This window comes from Bos indicus x Bos taurus, chromosome 1 (assembly GCF_003369695.1).
Source record: "Bos indicus x Bos taurus breed Angus x Brahman F1 hybrid chromosome 1, Bos_hybrid_MaternalHap_v2.0, whole genome shotgun sequence".
In the NCBI taxonomy this organism is placed as follows: Eukaryota; Metazoa; Chordata; class Mammalia; order Artiodactyla; family Bovidae; genus Bos; species Bos indicus x Bos taurus.
The window spans coordinates 15,896,372-15,917,881 of NC_040076.1; positions in this window are offsets into that span (position 1 = coordinate 15,896,372).

The following is a 21,510-nucleotide window of genomic DNA, read 5'->3' on the forward strand; positions in this document are numbered from 1 at the left end:
TAACCACTAGGGACCTTCTATCATGCTGGAAAAATCTAACCAATGAATCCATAAGAAAGCCCTTTAGAAAGACCTGTGTAAAGAAAACTATGCTTCTACCATGCCACCATGAGGAGACTGACTGTATGTCATAATTCTAGGACATATTCAGTCCTGTATCAAAGAGTCAATGAATTTGTAGACAGCAGGCTTGTGACAAGAAAGTAACAGAAACCATTCTCTTTGTGATTTAGGCTCATGCAAAATATTTGAATCCTATAGAGAAATTAAAAAATTGTTTAAGTGCAAGCACTTACCATAACTTCCATTAAAGGCTACATTATCGAGAAGTTTTGCTAATAATATATTTGGAAGTAGCTGTTTAAAAGCAATACCTGTATTTATGTAATCCAAAATTATGACTACAATGCAATATCTAGAAAATCCTCTTATTACTCTAATTGCTAGTTGTGAGGTAAATGTGTTTAAGAGCACTATTCTTTCTTCGTTTTCTATTTTATTATACTAAAAAAAAATTAAACTTTTATTTCAAAAGCCTGGGAAATAGTTTTTTTTTTTTCCTATGCCTGTTATATTCTCTGTAGAAAAACTTATAATAAAAGTAATAAATTAGCACTAAAACAATTATATGATTTTGTAGGACTCAGAGTGTTTTTAATGTGTCGAGAAAATAAATTTAAATGATATTAAAAAAAAAAAAAAAACTCAAAATGTACTCTAATAGTATCATTTGGATGAAAGCCTGAGAAAAACATGAATGCCTTATGTGCAAGTGGGCCACGATCTTTCATGTTGCTAAACTATAGTCTGACATAACCGGTGCAAGGAGCTTCCTCGCAAGAGCTGGCCCCTGGAGGATGTCTGATTATTTAATCCAGTGATGAAAGCGATTGTGTCATCCTTAATGATAGAGAATGATGTTTCCCACATAGAGTGGGAGCTTTGAAGTCGTAGGATTTCAGTCCTCAAGTTTCCATGTGTCAGTTCTGAAAACTAAATGTAGATAAAAACGACAGCTGCACTAGAATCTCCAGGAATAGCCTGAGTCAGTAGCAAATGAACAGACATTCTGTTGGACATATTGATTTAGTTTGTAATTTTCCTGTTGCTTGTTAAAAACCAGAATGCACTCAGATCCTTCGTGTCTGTACCTCATAATATGCCATTGATCTTTTCACGAAAAAGCAGTTGTTCAGAATATCTGTCCACTTGAGCTTTTGCGTGAGGCATTGTTGGTTCCAAAAGCAAAGCTTAATAGAGATTTATGGATAGTTTTATTGGATGGACATTTGAATGAAGGGAAGGCAGTGAATAGGAAATTATTCCTACCAGGTTTCCAGGGTCATGTAATACAAATGTGAGCCCGACCAAGATGAGTTGGGAATTGCTACTTGTAAATCCAGCCTTGTTACATGTGAGTAATGTACTCCTTTCATTCCACTGGTTTTGAAACTTACATGCTCATGGCTACTACTCTTGCTATAAAGAGTCCCTAGTTCCTTTGCATTGCTTAAAAATAGCCTTTATCAGAAAAACGAATAACTATAGTAAGGTAACAAGAGGAAGTTAAAGAAAACTTCAGAAAATAAATAATATAAAGGAAGCACCATTACAATTCATAAATGAGAAAAAGTTAGTATTTCCTGAGTGAATACTATGTGCACTGGGCTTCCCAGGAGGCTCAGTGTTAAAGGATTTGCCTGCCAATGCAAGAGTTGCAGGAAATGCAGGTTTGATTCCTGGGTCGGGAATATCCCCTGGAGGAGGAAATGGCAACCTACTCCAAGATTGTTGCTTGGAAAATCTCAGGGACAGAGGAAGCTGGAGAACTACAGTCCATGGGGTTGCAAAGAGTTGGACATGATTGAGAGACCGAGCAGACACGCAAGCACTGCGTGTACTATATGTGTGGGAATGAGGATGGGGAGAACAAATATGGTAACATATTTCCACTGTTGGCCAAAATTTAAACAATGAATTTAAGCAAATATTAAAAATTCAAATAGAGATTTAAATTTGGGGAAAAAAAGCATAAAGTATGCAACAAGGATGTGAGGGTACAATTACCCTGATAGTTAACAGAGTTAGACACATGAGCATAAATGTGTCCATAAAAGGCCTATAAGAGAGGATATGGACACTAGAAGAAAAATGACAGGGTTGAGATGAGAGGGAGGCAGGTGCTTGGTGAGACAAAGCATTTCAGACAGATGAAACATTATATACAAGAATACAGGGCAGAGAGTCCAGATCAAGGCTCTGCTGTGACAAGATGAGCAGGATGGGAAGGTGGGAGGGAGGTTCAAGAGGGAGGAGATATATGTGTGTTTTCCCCTTCTATTTGCTATGAATCAGCTGATAAGGACCATAAAGAAGGCTGAGTACCAAAGACTTGATGCTTTCAAATTGTGCTGGAAAAGATTCTTGAGAGTGCCTTGGACTGCAAGGAGATCAAACGAGTTAATCCTAAAGGAAATCAACCTTCAATATTCATTGGAAGAACTATCGCTAAAGCTGAAGCTCCAATACTTTGGCTACCAGATGGGAAGAGCTGACTTATTGGAAAAGACCCTGGTGCTGGGAAAGACTGAAGGCAGAAGGCAGAAGGAGAAGGAAGTGGCAGAGGATAAGATGGTCAGATAGCATCACTGGCTCAGTAGACATGAATTTGAGCAAACTCTGGGAAATAGTAGAGGACAGAGGAGTGCTGCATTCCACGGGGTTGCAAAGAGCTGGACATGACTTAGAGGCTGAACAACAGCAGCAGCATATCTGATTCACTTTGTGGTTCAGCAGAAACTAAAACAGCAGTGTAAAGCAATTATACTCCAAGAAAAAAAATAACTGATTTGGAGATAATAGACATATTAAACACGAACAAAATTTGTGTATTAAGTATACCTCCAACAAAAGACTACATCATGTATGATACCATTTATAGGAAATGTTCAGAAAAGGGATATATATGTGCATGCTAAGTTCTTTCAGTAATGTCTAAGTCTGTACCACCCTGTGGATTGCAGCCTGCCAGGTTCCTCTGTCCATGGGATTTCTCAGAAACAATATTGGAGTGTGTTACCATGCCTTGCTACAGGGGTTCTTCTTGACCCAGAGATCAAACCCGTGTCTCTTACAACTCCTACCTCCAATAAAGCTGAAAAAATACAATAGAAAGGAAATGTATCATTAAGAAATAATAATAAAACAAGATGTACTCTAAAAAGAGAAATATGATGAATAGAAATGCTTAGGAAGCCTTCAATATACTACCTTGGCTTCAAAGAAATGTTTAAAAAACATTTGGGAAAATCAATAGCTGGGCATTATTACTGTGATAATATGAGATCTCTTTGACTGAGAGAGAGGATCAAATTTCAAGGCCATACTTTTTGAAATATGCAGGGCCTTTGTGCAAAATAATGCCCTGTGATTACTCGGATTATTTTAAGAAAACTTTTCATAAGTCTTCTTTATTTTGGCAAAAAACTCATTGTACAGTTCAGTAAAAATTACTACTTGTGATGAACTAAAAACTATATCTCTATTTGTGCTTCTTCAGTTGTTAATTTTGAACATGAGGAAAAGAAGCAGAGTTTTGCCAGGGTCAGTGTGTTCACACACACTGAATATTATCCAATCAAATCCTTATCCTCTTTGATTTCCACCACTCTGGGAGAGACAGAGGAGAGAGAACATGGCTTCTGTCTTTTTCTGTAACCTTTTAAAATTAGTTCTCAAATGAGGCATAATTTTAACATTTTAAATATTTTAACATTAAATTAGGTGCTGTTCTTATGTTTGATAAGTTAATTTTCAATAAATTTGCATATTTAAGTAGTTAGATTTAGAATTCCTATTAGAGCCTAGAACTGGTATAAGTTTGAACTGAGATATTATAAATTTCTCACAGCTACACTAGAAGTATTTTTAAAGATTAAGCAAATCCATACAATTTCATTTTGTCCTACAATTCATGTTAGCTATTAGCTGTTTATCCAATGACTAAAACTTCTAGATATTTTAAGAAATGATCCTATTATAAAAGGAATGAGAATTGTTAAAGCTGTATTTAAAGAAAATAAATTTTTTCTATGTTCCATGTGTCAGTTAAAAATTTTAAAAATATGAGACTTGTGAGTTTTCATTGAACTAATATACTTACAGAATGGTTTAGAGATCTTTCTGATGGATATACTGACTATACATTTTTTTCAATAGCCACAATATCTGTCTCTTTGGATTGAAAATAAAAATAAAACAAAAAAACTTAAATATTCTTACAAAAGGATACATTCTATGTTACGAGGTATTAAATACAAAATTAAGGGGAAAAAATCTGAGTTAGAGATCTTAGGTTTCAGTGTTTTTGCCATTGTTGTTTTGGTTTTTCTGATGTGCAAACTGAATCCACACAAAATGTGCAGATATGTGCTACAGATTGTATCAGTCTAATTTTTCCAGGGCCAGTGCCCATAGCTCTTTGGGCAGCAAGAAATGTATACAGTCTAAAACTGCTGCTGAAGCACTATTAGACATTGTAAATGGACTGCACTTTATATGTAACTCATCTCATAATGAGGACAGATGTAAACCAACATGCGACATTACCCACGTGACATTTCCTCCATTCCCCACATAGACTGGGGAAGAACTCAGTGTGCCAGAGGTATTGGGACATCTGAAGACGGCCATGATGTTAGGTATGAAGTTGTCCATGTGTATATCAGAGAACTGAGACATTCAGAGTATCAGGAGAGAGGCAGGCTGTAGGAGAGAACCTTCCTCCTGAGACAGGTCTGTCTGTCCTGGGTGGTCAGTCTATATTGTAAGCCTGCCTAGGCTATCAGTGTGTCCAGAATGGGTAATATCTCTGAGCTGTTAGTCTCTCCAGAGAGGCTTCTCTTTCCAGATTTTGAGTAGTGAGAATAGAGTTCTCAAAAAACAGGCATTGTTCAGAAGGTGAGAAATAGAATAACCCTTATGTTTTTCCCGCCCCTTATACTAGACCTGGAAACAAACTGTTTGTTTTGGCTTGAATTAGACTATGAGTTGAAAGTATGTGAAAAGAGTAATTGATAGGAAACTTAAAAAGCCCTAGTCTCAAAGAGGGGGGAATCTGCTTTTTATTCCAGCTCTGCCAAAGACCAATAACTATCTTTTCCCCAACATGCAAGGAATGGGGAGGCTAATGAGAAACACAGCCTAGATGCATGGATTCTCTCTGCCTTATCCCCACCCCAACCAGCCCTTCACTCACAGTCCTTTATGTTTTACTGCCCCCTAAATCCCTGTCTTTTCTCCCAGGATCTTTGCATAATAAGGGCTGATGTGATGCAGAGAACTAATTGATTGTGCTAATTGGTTGTATGGCTTGAGCTGCCTGTCATACCTTAGTTTCTATGTGAATTCGGGTAATTTAATTATCCAAACTAACTGCATTTCCTCTTGAGTATAAAGGAATTAATAAGAAGAATGAATCTATATCACAGTTTCTCATACAAATTAAATAAGAAAGATCCATGTAACAAAGTGCCTGTCACACAATTAGAGCTGTCAATAAAATTAGCTCTGGAGTTCTTAACCAGAAAATGCTTAGGCTTGTTTCCTAACCAGGGACTTCCTTGGTGGCTTGGGGGCAAACAATCCACCTGCCAATACAGAAATGCAGGTTTGATCCCTGGTCTGGGAAGATACTGTTTTCTTGGAGAGATTAACTGAGCATGCAGTATGTGTTAACTACTAGGCTAAGATGTCAGGAGTTACCAATGCGCCTAAGTGCCCAGAAGGAGAGACAGACAATGAACCAATGGCTAACCACATGTAAGTAAAATTTTTACTGACCCTAATGTAATAATGAAAAGTGCATAGCACTGTGTAGGCATGTAACTTGGGAATCTGAGCTGAACTAAGTCATCAGGAGACTTCCATAAGGAAATATCCTTTGGGCAGTATAGCATACACATTGCAAGTGTATAATCAGGGGCCAGACTGCCTGGATTGAAATCATCATTTTGCTACATATTAGCAGAGTGGCTTGGGTAGTTGCTTAGTCTCATTGACCCTCAGGTTCCTCATTCATCAATGCAGAGAATGATTGGTGTTGGCCAATGGGGTTATAATGAGGATCTTAGGAGTCAATATTTGTAAATTTCTTAGGACTGGCACATAGTAGACACTATAAGCACTACTATTATTGATAATCTCAGTGCTATAATTATTAGATGCTGTGATTTGTAGATTATTATGGGTTAAGTAGTAAAAAGAAGATGAGGTGGGAGAGAGGAAACAATCTCCTAGGGAATGGAGAGCAAGGGAAGTGTTGCAGGAAGAGAGATGAAAAGGGAGAGAATCACAGGTATCACAGGCCAGCACTAAGGACTCCCTGTCTGATTGCTGCAGAAAGCAAGAGTAGAGGAGGATGGAGAGGAAGCCACTGAAATGGTTCAGATGATTAAAAAAAAAATCTGACTCTATAAAAGCAGTGGTTGAAAGAGGTGCTGAATTAATTTACTTGTTTTATCCTCACATGAATTAGGTGTGGGGAAAAGAATATGAGATGGGATACTTTCAGTCTATATCACAAAACCTCTCTTACTCAATTCTTAATCTCACTTCTAATTAAACAGTTTAGATGGAAAGAAATTCTAGGGCTCTAAGGAGGGGAAAAAAACAAACAAACAAACATGAGATGAAAGAATCCTGAGTCCCTCAGTGACTACGTGGAGCAAACTCTTGTTCCATCTCCCTGTTGATGAGGAATGATAACTGAGGTCAGAAAAGGGTGCCAGAGGGCAGTATCCTCACCTACCCTGGATCACCAAGCAGTGGAATCCTACTCTCATCCCATTTGTCTCATTCCCATAGCACCTGTCTACCTGTTACAGCATCTTTACTTTGGAAATGATTAACATAAGTGAGTTCCTACTTGTCCCTTCAACATTAGACTTTCTGTCTTATGAAAGTAAAAGTGTTAGTCACTCAGTCAGGTCCAACTCTTTGTGACCGCATGGACTGCAGCCCGCCAGGCTCCTCTGTCCCTGGCATTTTCCCAGTCAAGAATACTGGAGTGGGTTGCCATTCCCTTCTCCAGGAGATCTTTCTGACCCAGGGATCAAACCCAGGTCTCCTGCACTGCAGGTGGATTCTTTACCATCTGAGCCACAAGGGAATCCCTAGAAAATTAAACTCTCTGACATATATACATATATTCTATTTATATATTTATTTAGTTAGCTATTTTTAACTGTTGCTGTGGCCTTGTAGTAAGGTTTCACATTTAAATTGCATTTTTGAAAATTAAGCATGTTAATGCAACAGGTTGAGAAATACCAGCTGACACCTTACCTTGACTTATCAACTATTAACATTTTGTTATTCACTCACACTGATAGAGAGGGGAATATATATATATGAGTGATCATCAGGATACTACCTCCCTAAATATTCAGTATGATTTTCCCAAATATAAAAATAGCTTCTTTTCATAATAAAATAGCAGTATCACACTTAAAAATTAACAGAGTCCATGAGTAATTTTTACTCAGTTTTCTTCAAAATGCTCTTTATGTTTTTCCTACCCTCTTCTCCTAAGCGGAATTCAAGCCAGTTTCATGCACTGGATGTGTCTTTTGCCCATCTCATGTCTCCCACCCACCTCTATCCATTGTGATGGAATTTGTAAGTAAGTTTCAGCTGAATCCTTTGATAGATCATGTTATATGACAAAGTGTTAAGTAGAGCTTTGGGGTAATAGAAACCTGGATTCTGAATTATACCACTTTCTGGCTGTATGCCAATTCATTTAATCTCTCTAATTCACTACTTTCTTCACTATAAAATGAGGATAATCGTCATAGTGATAAAAATAATGCCTAATCCATAGGCTAGTTTTGAAGATTATATAAGAAATGAAACAAGTTACTCCAACATTGAATTTAAGTAACACAAGATATAACACTAATGAGAAAGATGAAGATGTGATGATAATATTGCATACATGCATGTTTCAGTCCTGTTCAACTGTTTGCAGCCCTATGGACTATAGCCAGCCAGGCTCCTCTGTCCATGGGATTTTCCAGGCAAGAGTACTGGAGTGGGGTGAAGAATACTGGAATACAAGATTACTGGTTGCCATTTCCTTCTCCAGGGGATCTTCCTGACTCAGGGATCAAACCCTCATCTCCTGATTTGCAGGCAAAGTTTTTACTGCTGAGCCATCGGGGAAGCCCGAGGATGATATTATGGTTAGTGTAGCTGTCATTTTGGGCATGACTGTTGAGGCCCTAATGTTTTCCTCCTCTGATAAGGTACTAGTTTACGTAGGTAGTTGTTTTATTCTTCTTATCTCAGCATATCACATAGCTTTACTTTCAAAAGTGTCCCAATTGGAACAATGATTTATATTATGCTCCCTACAGCCTGTGGGGAGACAGTTCCCTCAATAAAAGCCTTATTTTCTCCCTGCTAAAAAGGAACTCCTGCTTAATTTGCGCAATGCCTTCCTCTCTCACTCTGACTCCCAACATGTCACATCACTGATGGAGCAGGCTTGTCAACTTCCCCACACTTCCCCACCCACACATACTTTCTTTCTTTTTTTTTCCTCCCCAGTAAGACGATTCTTTGGCAAGAGAGTCCAGGTTTATCTTCCTTTTTTAACCTTTACTGATTTGTTTATTCATTTCATTATTATTTGCCGTCTTTATTGTTGTATCACAGATCACTTAACATAATCATTTCAAACACTTTTATTTATTTAACAAGGTTCTTATAAATTCCTGTGGACATGTTCCTAACCAGCTCTCCAGTAACTATTCTCACTCCTCTGCAAACATTTACATTTTCCTTCTGCTTCCCCCTTCTCTAGCCATTCTCAGTCAAGTGAAGAAAGAACATTATGTAGACAAAAGAATAAAATTCTAAAAACAGCAACAATATAAAGCAGACCTGTCCACCACCACAGTGACTAAGGAAGCACCCTGAACTTGGTCCAACTCAGGCTTAAAACATCCCCATGTCCATGTGACTAGCATGGCCTCTGGTGGCTTGATTCAGAACTTCCAGTCAAATCTTGTTTTAAACTACATATCTTCCCTGTCTCTCATAGCTAACTCTCAAAAGCTTTCTAGAGCAAAAATAGCAACTCCTGTTTGTGTAATTATCTTGTTCCAGGAAATTGAGAGCACCCATATGATGCTCCAGTTTCCCATAAGCTTTAAGGATTACTGTTGTGTTTTCATTTCTCTGTCGTTTCCTTATGTGCTTAGATGGTGGTGCTAAAATTAGGAGTAGGGGCAAAATGAGAAGTCACAATAGTAACATAAATGCTTATTCTTAGATCTTACTTGCTATACTGCTGCTGCTGCTAAGTCACTTCAGTCGTGTCCGACTCTGTGTGACCCCAGAGACGGCAGCCCACCAGGATCCCCCATCCCCGGGATTCTCCAGGCAAGAACACTGGAGTGAGTTGCCATTTCCTTCTCCAATGCATGAAAGTGAAAAGTGAAAGGGAAGTTGCTCAGTCGTGTCTGACTCTTAGGCCTACTAGGCTCCTCCATCCATGGGATTTTCCAGGCAAGAGTACTGGATTGGGATGCCATTGCCTTCTCCGTACTTGCTATAAGGAAAGATCTTATTTCCTTCGTGTCAAGAAAAGCTATAATTAATATGTGACATTCTTAATAATTATTCTTAGGATAAGGTACAAGTTAGGATAACCGACAAGTCCAAGTTTAGGAGCTGTACTTGTTTCTGGTCTTCCCCAGTGTACACTTGATGTTGTCTGGCTGGGCAATGCATTGGGGAGCGTTTATGGCAGGATTGCAGCCATGACTCCCGCTGTCATGATCCATTCGCCTCACTTACAGCCCTCCCTGTGGTCTATCCTTTCTTTCTCACTGAAGAGACCTAAATTTCCTATCCCTCACCCAAATATACCTATCTCATACCTATTATTTTAGGAATGAGACAATAGTGATATAGTTAGTATAGTTGGAGAAGACTCTTGAGAGTCCCTTAGACTGCGTGGAGACCAAACCAGTCAATCCTAAAGGAAATCAACCCTGAATATTCTTTGGAAGAACTGATGCTGAAGTTGAAGCTCTAATATTTGGCCTGATGTGAAGAATCAACTCATTGGAAAAAACTCTGTTTCTGGGAAAGATTGAAAGCAAAAAGAGAAGGGGATGACAGAGGATGAGATGATTTGGTGGCACCACAGATTCAATGGACATGAACTTGAGCACACTGCAGGATATAGTGAAGGACAGAGCTGCCTGGCCTGCGGCAGTCCATGATGTCACAAAGCGCTGGACATGACTTAGCAACTGAACAACAAGATTATAGTTAGATAGGTAAATAGTATTGGGGAACCAGGAAAGTCAATCTTTTCCCATTAATTATAAGAATGTTGATTTTTGTCAATACATCAGAAAATAACAAATTGATCCATATTTTAGTCAACATATATATTTATTCATCATTAATGAACATATATAGCCAAATAATTGGATTTATTGTGTCAGCACAGAAACATTAGACATTTAGTTTATTGCCTTATTTGAATTGCATCCAAATTTAAGTGGGCAAATCACATAACATATCAGGATTTTAATTTGTTTTTTTTTTTCCTGTAAAATGAGATCATTCGACTTAGAAACTTCCTTTGACTTGGCTTTACTAGAAGGTAAACCTAAGCAGTCACATGTATTCACTTAACTTTTTTGTTTGCAACAGATTGTGTCCATTTTAATCAAGGAAAAAATTAGGAAATATTGTTATTTGAGAGCATGAACATAATGTTGGAGACAAATTTTTGGCCTGCACAATAACTTAATTACATATTTAAACTTACCTTAAGAATATACAGCCTTATAATTTGTTATTGCCTAATAATTATCTGATCTAAAATTGCAATGCAACCTTAATTTAAAAATTACTGCAGCTATTTAATTTGATATTGATTTTCAACGTGAAGGATGATTAATGGAAGACAGAATCTTTCCTAATATCCTATTATATATTCTGAACATTTCTGTTCAGTTTTATCCAGTTAGAATCATTAATAAAGTTTCAAGGAAATTAAAGTTGATAATTTCTTCTATTCAACTATGTTCAATATAAGTGTAGTTCAACAAAAGAGTTAAAAAGAAGGCTGAGACAAATGTCAGTAGCTATTTTTTAAAGAGCAAATAAGAGGTTTGACAAAATGAGAGATAGGAAAATGAATTTCTTGACAGGAGAGGTTGTTAAATATCTTACAAAGGTCCTAACAGTTTGTAGAACAGGAGGACTTTAGAAACAGGAGACATCTATCTACACTATAGGTGATGGTTTGGGTGAGATTATGACTAAAGAAAAAAATAATAAATCTGATGAATACAAATGGAATTTGCTAGCCCTGTGGGTTTGAGATTTATTTTGGAGGCTATGATAAAAATCAGATTTAAAAGTCACACCTCATTGTAAAAGCCAAGCAGAGAAAAATCTGATTTTGAGATATTTTTGAACAAAGAAAATGAAAGGAAATTATTGTCTACTTCACATTAATACAGTCAGTCTGTACTGTACACACAACAAAGGAGGTTTACATTCCTATAATCCCTGTAAAATACTGTGGGGAAAAGTTAAAGTCTATGTCGCTGGGAGATAAAAGTAGGAACTGGTGAGAGCATTTCTCTCATAAAGGCAGTCTTTGTTTAGTAAAATGTTGTGTTGGTCTATTTTGGTTGTAGAACGTTAACACACAGAATGTCCCCCTGGTGGGCCAGGGGGCAGGAAAGTATATAGATTGTGAGGAAGAAATTTGTGAGTTTGATCTCTGGGTTGGGAAGATCCCCTGGAGGATCCAGTATTCTTAGCTGGAGAATCCCATGGACAGAGGAGCCTAGTTAGCTATAGTCCATGGGATCATGAAGAGTCGAACAGGACTGAAGGATTGGGCACACAATGCATACCCTATGAGTGTCACTGCACCCTGAACATGTTTCTTGCTCTGATGATACATCTTTGCATTAAGACACAATTTAAGTTTTATGTTACTTGCAGGTAAAGGTGTTTTAAAAGATAAACCAATATTATTTAAATTAAGGTATTACAGATGATTTAACTCTCAATTTTCCTGCGATGAATATTCAATCAGTGATCAACTATATTTTTGTTTTGATTTCTTTTTTCACCATAGTTGAGGACATAATGATTTTACCATGGTGACTGAATTATTTGTGATGCCAGCTAGGCACTTGTAGGGATTGTGGTTCTATTTATATATCATGTGAGACATTAAAAAAAAAATCCCCTTGTTTTGCCAAGGCACTGCCTTTTATTTCTTAAAATCACTCCCTAGTATCTTGGAATCAATACCACACAATTCAGAGAGTATGTGTGTGCTGTGCTAAGTCACTTTGGTCATGTCTGATTGTGACCCTATGGACTGTAGCCCTCCAGGCTCCTCTGTCCACGGGATTCTCCAGGCAAGACAGGGTTGCCTTGCCCTAAATCCTAAAGACAATGAAATCTGGTAGAGTTAGGTCATCATTATCAAAGATGAATGAGTGAAAGAAAGGTCAAATTCTTAAAAATTCTTGCCATTCAGTTGTATCTCTAAATGTTAGATTTTTCCTTAAGGCATACAAGTTAGAAATAATGAAAATGTTTCTTTCAAGATCACATTTATCATGGTTTAGCTCTTTTTATTGTTGTCAGGAATAATAAGGTTTTTAAAAAAATATATATATATAATTGGAAAAACAGTATTAAAGGGGTCTCTGAACTTTTTATGGATATCTTCAATATCCAGAGATAAGCAAGCATACTGAGCCAAAATCCATGTAAAATGATGTGCAAGAAGTTTTCTTCAGATTTTTTTAATCTAGTTATATAGAACAGTAGAGTGTAGATATTGAATTATCTTCTGTATACATCAAAATAAATATGTTAAACATATTTTAAGAATATGGAGGATTAATAAAAAACTTTGTAGTTCATTGTGTGTTTATACATGTGTACTCATATACTTATATAAATATTAATAGTCCAGTTATTCTTAATAGCTAATTGTATGAATTATTTTAAAATTTCACATTCATCACATCTATAGTTCTGTATATTTTATAAATACATGTAAAACATTGACACTCAGACTATAAAATATTCCTAAATGCTTACTTTTCATAAATGAAAATTTTAATCAGTGATTTTTTTCCACGCACATTTGCAATAATGAAAAATTTTCAAATTCTACTTTCAAAATAACATGCTGCTGCTAAGTCGCTTCAGTCGTGTCCAACTCTGTGCTACCCTATAGACGGCAGCCCACCAGGCTCCCCTGTCTCTGGGATTCTCCAGGCAAGAACATTGGAGTGGGTTGCCACTTCCTTCTCCAATGCATGAAAGTGAAAAGTGAAAGTGAAGTGGCTCAGTCGTGTCCAACTCTTTGCAGCCTCATGGATTGCAGCCCTCCAGGCTCCTCTGCCCATGGGATTTTCCAGGCAAGAGTACTGGAGTGGGTTGCCATTGCCTTCTCCATATATATATATATATATATATATATATATATATATATATCGGAATATATATATGTATGTATATATATATATAAAGTGTATATATATATATATATATATATATACACTCTCTATAGCACAAGTCTCTGAGATATTTCCTCATATTTATTGTTAAAATATTTACATATTGAAGAAAACATTCTAAAATAAAATTGCTACTTATATTTGTGAAAGCCCTTTGTCTTCATAGTAAGAGTCACAAAGTATGGAAAATGTCTTTTTTTTTTTTTAAGTGTTACTTACCTTTATATCTGACATGTAAGTTCTTTCTTATCAACAGCCCCATATACCAGGCTCGAAACTGCATCCTTCCACAGTCCAGTGACTACCAGTATTTTTCTGATCTTTATTCCATTGATTGATATTTGTTTATCAGCATTTATTAGCTTGTTTATTTATCAACTGACTTGACCAGGCATTTACCTGGCCAAGTGAGACATCTGTGAAATATCTGGAGAATGTTTATACAGTTTTTACATATTAAGGAGCTTACAGTGAGCCTAAAACATACTTTGTGCTATGTCATGTATTTAATTCATTTTTCAGTTTTTAAAAATTAGATATAAATTATATATCACTAAAATTTCTTCAGTGATCCTGCTAGAGCTTATCCCATCCCAAATATGCATGAAATAACTAATGTATTTGGAAAACTTCAGATCAGGCCTCCATGATTGCTATGATATGCTGAGTACCATCCTAAGCAAAGGAGTATACAACACAAGGACCTCATCCTTCTGAGTTCAGAATCTAGGAAGAAGCACAATAAATTTAGGTACAGATAAAAACAACAATAATGCAAGTCAACAGGATAAGATTTCCTTAGGAAATGTATGATTAGGAGCTCCAGTCACATTTTAGAAAATAAATGCTGTGAATGAACACATGGAAATCATCACAAATGTTCTCTGTTAAAGACTGGACGTTGCCTTTAATTATGGAAGGAGTATGGAGACATGCAGAGGAGAAGACAGTCTAAATGGACAGACTGTCATGCTAAAGGACCAGTCATGGAAATGCATATGAGAGATTGTGAGACAGTCAACAGACCACTGAAAAGGATGGGAGGCTAGTGTCAGAGAGCAGGCTGAAGCCAGGCCTGGGGTTTTGACTTGTAGGATCTAGCATGACTATCTTCTTTAGACATGAATTCTTTTAAAAGCTTGAAATGCTCAAGCTTTCTGGTCACAGAGGTGCCTCCTGAAGTACAGCAACAACCAAATATATCCAGGGAGACTTTATAGGGGAACCAAAATAATGAAATGAAGATGTGGTCAATATCAGATGTATTTATTCAAAAGCTCAACCATACGCATGACTCAGCTTTCAATATTATCAGAATGCTTTTCCACTGAGTAGCATATATGTGCTTCATTTTTTTTTTTGATTTTTTTTAATTCTTAAATGTTAAGCCTTATTTTATTTTATTTATTTATTTTTTCTTAATTTTATTTTATTTTTTAAATTTTATTTTATTTTTAAACTTTACATTTTAAACTTTACAATATTGTATTAGTTTTGCCAAATATCGAAATGAATCCGCCACAGGTATACCTGTGTTCCCCATCCTGAACCCTCCTCCCTCCTCCCTCCCCATACCCTCCCTCTGGGTCGTCCCAGTGCACCAGTCCCAAGCATCCAGTATCGTGCATCGAACCTGGACTGGCGACTCGTTTCATACATGATATTATACATGTTTCAATGCCATTCTCCCAAATCTCCCCACCCTCACCCTCTGATGTATAAGGTTCCATAAGACTGATCTATACATCAGTGTCTCTTTTGCTGTCTTGTACACAGGGTTATTGTTACCATCTTTCTAAATTCCATATATATGCGTTATTATACTGTATTGGTGTTTTTCTTTCTGGCTTACTTCACTCTGTATAATAGGTTCCAGTTTCATCCATCTCATTAGAACTGATTCAAATGTATTCTTTTTAATGGCTGAGTAATACTCCATTGTGTATATGTACCACTGCTTTCTTATCCATTCATCTGCTGATGGGCATCTAGGTTGCTTCCATGTCCTGGCTATTATAAACAGTGCTGCGATGAACATTGGGGTACATGTGTCTCTTTCCCTTCTAGTTTCCTCAGTGTGTATGCCCAGCAGTGGGATTGCTGGATCAAGAGGAGGCTTGAGTTAAACAGATTTGTTGACTCTTACAATATCAGGAATAACTTGATGTGCAAGCAACTTGCTGTATGTTCCCAAGTTCAAATTGCTTGTGTGACCTTTTCCTTTACTGCTGCTGCTGCTGCTAAGTCGCTTCAGTCGTGTCCGACTCTGTGTGACCCCAGAGACGGCAGCCCACCAGGCTCCCCCATCCCTGGGATTCTCCAAGCAAGAACACTGGAGTGGGTTGCCATTTCCTTCTCCAATGCATGAAAGTGAAAAGTGAAAGTGAAGTCGTGTCTGACTCTTAGCGACCCCATGGATTGCAGCCCACCAGGTTCCTTTGTCCATGGGATTTTCCAGGCAAGAGTACTGGAGTGGGGTGCCATTGCCTTCTCAGAAAATTGGCTTAAATCAATTATCAGTATATGGTGGGTATGGGGAAAAATACTGTATCTCCAATGTCCCTAGAGATTCCCAAAGATTTGAAAGCAGAGTTGCCTATACATTTTTCCTAACTGCTTCAATCTCTACATTTATACTTTTGTTTCTCTCTCTCCCTCCTGGATTTTTTTCCTCTTGTACCTATAGTCTGTGTCCTATATAATGTCACTCTCCAGAAGTCACTTTTTATTTATTGTGTCATTTTCCATAAGCCATTTGCTTTCAAGGACCATGGACTCAAGGCTGTGTATATGCCAGACTTCAGTGAATATTCAGGGCAGTCAAAGAATTTCACAGAAGTTTGGCAAAGCAACAGTCTAATGCTAAATATTTAAGAATGTGTTCTTAAAAGTACCTCAAACATTTCTTCCTCCAAAAAGTTCTCCCTGATCGTCACTTTAACTCAAGTCACAACTTCCCACCACTACCTGTTGTTGTTCAGTTGCTCAGTTGTGTCCGACTCTTTGTGACCCCGTGGACTGCAGCATGCCAGGCTTCTCTGTCCTTCACCATCTTCTGGAGTTTGCTCAAAATCACGTCCCTTGAGTTGATGATGCCATCCAACCATCTCGTCCTCTGTCATTCCCTTCTCCTTCTGCCTTCAATTTTTCCCAGCATCATGCTACTAATAGTCAATATATATGGAGCACTAGACTAGTAGCAATAGCATTACAATAAAAAACAATTACTAGGCATTCTATTTGGGTAATTAGTATCTACATCATACTAGTGATGTAAGTGCTTGGATATCTCTGTTTTGAAGAGAGAAAAAAGAAATAAAAAGAGATGGCTTTTTTCAAAATCTCATTACAGTGGGCCACAGAGTGGAAATTAGAAAGCAGATTTCAGATCATGCCATCGTATTGACCACACTGCACATTTATACCATATTTCTGGGCAGGGCTTACTCAAGAGTATATGGCTGTAAGCAAATATCTTTGGTGTATGTACATATAAGCAATTAGATATTTTTAATGTTTTAAAAATGCATGGGAGTTTCCCAGGTGGTGCTGGTTGTAAAGAACCCTCCTGCCAATGCAGGTTTAATTCCTGGGTTGGGAAGATTCCCTGAAAGAGGACATAGCAACCCACTCCAGTATTCTTGCCTGCAGAATCTCAGAGACAGAGGAGCATAGTGGGCTACAGTAGACAGAGTCACAAAGAGTCAGACACAACTGAAGCGACTTAGCATCAGTTCAGTTCAGTTCAGTCGCTCAGTTGTATCCGACTCTTTGCAACCCCGTGAATTTCAGCGTGCCAGGCTTCCCTGTCCATCACCAACTCCTGGAGTTCACCCATACCCACGTCCATCCAGCCATCTCATCCTCCGTCGTCCCCTTCTCCTCCTGCCCCCAATCCCTCTCAGCATCAGAGTCTTTTCCAATGAGTCAGCTTTTCGCATGAGGTGGCCAAAGTACTGGAGTTTCAGCTTTAGCATCAGTCTTTCCAAAGAACACCCAGGACTGATCTCCTTTAGAATGGACTGGTTCGATCTCCTTGCAGTCCATGGGACTCTCAAGAGTCTTCTCCAACACCACAGTTCAAAAGCATCAATTCATCAATGTTCAGGTTTCTTCACAGCATGGCACAAAAATGCATGAACCCATATGGGGTAGAGTGATTTATTAATGAGAATTTAAAGTAATGGGTAGAAAGATTCTTTGTATTGTACTTAACTATCTTTTCCTATTCAGGCCCAGGGACCTTCTATTCATTTTTTTAACTATCAAATGTGACATTTTTTGCTAATTCTATTACTCCCACCATTTGAAAAAGGTAGCTACATCGCCATTACACATAATGACATGAATTTTCTCAGGTTGTCTAAATTGAAACAATGTGAACTTTTGGCTTTATGGTACCTTAATACCACTTAATGCTGTGTCATGCACTGTGCCATAATGGATACTGACTTCAAATGACTCCCTCAAATGCTGTGATGTGCGTCATTTATAATGACCACAAATGCAGTCTTATTCAGAGTATGCAGGAAAATTCGAATGATAAATAGTCCTCTGGTGCTGTTGTATTTACCATTGGGAGTACACAGTGTAAATGTACAAGCTATTCTCTTGGACAAATTAGACAATAGCAGCATTTGTAAACTATAACCTCTTTCGACATGGACACACACTGCTGCTGCTGCTAAGTCACTTCAGTCATGTCCGACTCTGTGTGACCCCATAGACGGCAGCCTACCAGGCTCCACCGTCCCTGGGATTCTCCAGGCAAGAACACTGGAGTGGGTTGCTATACTTTTCTGCTAATCATGGAGGAAATGGATGAAGACTAGATGAGGGGACTAGAACACTAGAAAAATAGTCCCATTTATCCAAGTAATGTCCATTCCTTCTCTAGCGCAGCTTGTAACATACCTGGAAAAGCATGACATCATATTAATCAGAGGCAAGATAGATGACATTGTTTGGAAGAGCTTGTTGATGTTGCAGAGTGACAAGAACTGCCTGACAGGGGTCAAAGGGCCTGTGGTGGGAATGCCTGAATGGTCCTCAGTGACAGTGTTGGGTGAGCACAGGCTAAAGGGTGTCTGCTGCTTCTTCAGCCACACTTGGCTGTCCCATGTGTGTGTTAGTCACTTAGTCATGTCCGACTCTTTGTGACCGCATGGACTGTAGCCCTCCAGGCTCCTCTGTCCATGGAATTCTCCAGGCAGGAATACTGGAATGAGTTGCCATTTCCTTCTCAGGGGATCTTCCTCACCCAGGGATCGAACCCAGGTCTCCTGCATTGCAGGCAGAATCTTTACCATCTGAGCTATAGATGGGTGCTCTAGTCAAAGGCAGCATTTCAGCTGGAATGAGTGAAAACACTTTCAGCACTTCAGCTTTTATGAATGAGTAAAAATGGCCACCTAAACCTACACATGCAATGCAAGCCCCAGGGTCAGTGGGGAATAACCAGTAACCCAGAGCCTTGCATTCTCTCTGTTAGTGACAGTCACACAAAACCAGCAATATCCAGCATCAAGGAAGAGGCATTGAGGTTAGGAAACAAAGCTCCCAACAAGGTTCCCTAAGGAGACTTAAAGAGTATTTTTCAGAGCCTCAGACTTTCACTATCATCTGATATATGATTGTTAACGACAAACAAAATAACTAATAAAGAAGAATCCAACCTGAAAAAATAATACCTCAAAATTATATTGAACATATTCAATCATAAAAATGTGTTAAAATCATGGTCTAAGTACAATAATAAATAGATACATTGATAACAGTTGAGTAAGAAATAAATGAATGAATGCAGGCACCAGGATTCAAAACAGTTTTCTAATTTCTACTGCAAATCTATTTGAAGTAATCCATGTTGCACACATCAATAATTCTTCTAATGCTCATTGACAAACAGCAATATATAATTTATTCTTTCTACTAATTCTAACGGACCCTGTCTTCCCTCAATTGTTTACCACATTTCCCCATATTTCAATTATACCGTAAGCAATTATTCTATGCTATGTCAATATCTTTGCTATTTTTATTTACCACAATAAAATGTCACTTCTCTCTTCAGATGTAGATTTGCAATTAATGAATGCTTTTGTCCTTACACCTACCATCATTATACTCCATTGTCATGAAGTGGGGCTTCCCAGGAGGCTCTAGTAGATTCTTTACCAGTAGCAGGAGATGTAAGAGACATAGGTTTGATCCCCAGATGGGGTAGATCCCCTGGAAGAGGGCATGGCAAACCACTCCAGTGTTCTTGCCTGGAAAAATCCCATAATCAGAGGACCCTGGTGGGCTACAGTCCATAGGGTGGCACAGAGTGGGCCATGACTGAAGCGACTTAGCAGGCAGAACATGGGTGGGGTAATGGAGGAGGAAACAAGCATCCCTGAGGCTGTTTTTGATGTTAATAAAGATAAACATTTGGCTAGTATCAGGGGTTTATTTTTAACTGTTCCACTTAAGAGTTACTTCTGCTGGCAATGAGACAATATCTTGAATTCTATTTAAACAGAATACAGGTCTTCTAAATTCATATCATTTATTTCAAGATAGTGTATAGCTGGTGGATATTAGATCAGTTTTCTGCTCAAAACAAGATTTGTATCTTCTTTTTATCAATCATTTCCCCCCCTAAATGTTGAGTACAATGGACAAAAGAGAAAATACTTCAAGATGATCCCACTCATTAATAAATAAGAGTCATCTTCACTAAATAAAGTATATCATTTACTGAAATAAGATTAAAATGTCTAAAGGATTTTGGGAGAAAGTATGTCTTAATCATCTTTTAGCTAATACACTATCTTGGCACCTGGTAAGCACATAATGAGTACTGGATCATGGCTGCTGAATGACCAGGCTTGTCTGGAAAATCCCATGGATGGAGGAGCCTGGTAGGCTGCAGTCCATGTGGTTGCTAGGAGTCAGACAGGATAGAGCGACTTCACTTTCACTTTCATGTATTGGAGAAGGAAATGGCAACCCACTCCAGTATTCTTGCCTGGAGAATCCCAGGGACAGAGAAGCCTGATGGGTTGCCGTCTATGGGGTCACACAGAGTCAGACATGACTGAAGCGACTTAGCAGCAGCAGCACGTCTTAATCATCTTTTAGCTAATACACTATCTTGGCATGTGGTAAGCACATAATGAGCACTTGATCATGGCTGCTGAATGACCAGGATAAAAAAAAAGGTTCGCACAGCTTCTGTAATACTTTGCATTTTTTGTTTTAAATATCACTTTTCTAAGCAAAAAATACAATCCCTGCAATTATGTTTTTATTTTATTCTCTTCTTTCTCTTCCTCTTTATTTTTCTCCTTTCTCCCTCCCTCCCTTCCTTCCTTTTTCCTCTCTTTCTTTTATTAAAGCTTATGTGCTGATTTCCTTTAAGGCCATATATCATTATGAAAAGTTGAGAATAAAATATCATGAATGTGTTTAATTAAGGAAAACTAGGAGTTGGTTTCCATAATCTATAAACCTGAAGCTCTGTAAAAAAATCAGTGTTTTTTTCCTAATATTTTGGAAACTCTCAAATATAAATTTTAGATATGTGTGAGTGCTCTGTCGTTCAGTTGTGTCCAACTCTTTGCAGCCCCATGGACTGTAGCTTGCCAGGTTCCTCTGTCCATAGGCTCCTCCAGGCAAGAATACTGGAGTGGGTTATCATTCCCTAATCCAGGGGATCTTCCCAACCCAAGTGTTGAACCAACCTCTCTTGTGTTGCCTACCCCAAGGCAAATCTCATAGAGAAGGAGCACTAGAACTGCAGATACATTTCAAAAGGCATATTGTTCTGCTTACAATAAGCATAATCAGTAGTTCTCATGCCTACCATTCTGTGAAAATTAAAATAACTTCCTAACTCAATACAATGTAGGTATGCTACAGACTGTTGTAGTAATCTTCT